This window comes from Elaeis guineensis, chromosome 1 (assembly GCF_000442705.2).
Source record: "Elaeis guineensis isolate ETL-2024a chromosome 1, EG11, whole genome shotgun sequence".
NCBI lineage: Eukaryota > Viridiplantae > Streptophyta > Magnoliopsida > Arecales > Arecaceae > Elaeis > Elaeis guineensis.
The window spans coordinates 113,571,742-113,572,702 of record NC_025993.2 but is presented as its reverse complement, the minus strand read 5'-3'; the positions used below and the strand labels follow the sequence as shown (position 1 = coordinate 113,572,702).

The following is a 961-nucleotide window of genomic DNA, read 5'->3' as shown; positions in this document are numbered from 1 at the left end:
GATTGAGTTTAATTTATTGATTCACTTGTTTGAAAAAAAAAAAAAATTTAAAATTTAAATTAATTTGGTTACTTTTCTTTAGATTTAGGACTCCTTAGGATCTTCTCTTTAGAATTTTTTCTCTTTTCTTTCTTTTCCTTATACATAAAAATTTTATAAAAAAAAAAAAATTGTATAAACATCGAGAACCGTACACCTCGTGTGTGGAGAAGAGTGTCGGGTCGTCTAGTTAGAATTGAGTCAATTCCTGTTGTTCCAATGGCTGAACCAATCCAACCCATGACCCTTAAGGATTTGTGTTATCCAGTTGGCTCCATCCAACCATCTTGTATCAGGTTGCCACAACCCACAGCTAACAATTTTGAAATCAAACCTCAAATCATAAATATGCTTCCAAAATTCACAGGATTAGAAGATGCTTATATATTTATTAGAGAATTTGAGGAGGTATGTGCAACCATGAAACTGCAATTAACAGAGGATGAGGTCAAACTTAGATTAATCAACTTTGCCCTTAAGGACAATGCTAAGAAGTGGCTTTATAGTCTGCCAAACTATTCTGTCACTACTTGGGAGGGCTTTGTGAGAATATTTTTAAAAAAGAATTTCCCCCATCATAAAACAGCTAGGATTAGGAATGAAATAAATCAATTTTACCAACTAGCTGGTGAATCATTTTGGAAGTACTTTGATCGTTTCAAGAATCTTTTGACCCAATGCCCACACCATGGAATAGAAACTTGGAGACTATGCCAGATCATCTATGAGGGGTTAGATTCAAACTCAAGAACCATGCTAGAGTCCATGTGCCAAGGCCAATTTATGGACAAAGAAACTACTGAAGCTTGACAATTCTTAGAAGACCTAGCCGAGAAAAATTTACAGTGGGAAACAACTAGGAAACCTGATAAAGCTACACCTTTAAGAGGAGGAATGCATCAAATTCAACCAACCCTAGCAT

At 35.2% G+C, this 961-nt stretch overlaps 1 non-coding gene across 1 annotated transcript; it reads right to left on the bottom strand.

Annotated features, from left to right (window-relative positions):
* Window positions 1-627: 627 nt before the first annotated feature.
* On the bottom strand, window positions 628-734 carry LOC140854925 (small nucleolar RNA R71). Its single transcript, XR_012138019.1, has one exon. It is a non-coding gene; the product is annotated as a small nucleolar RNA R71 (small nucleolar RNA).
* Between the last annotated feature and the right edge of the window lie 227 nt (window positions 735-961).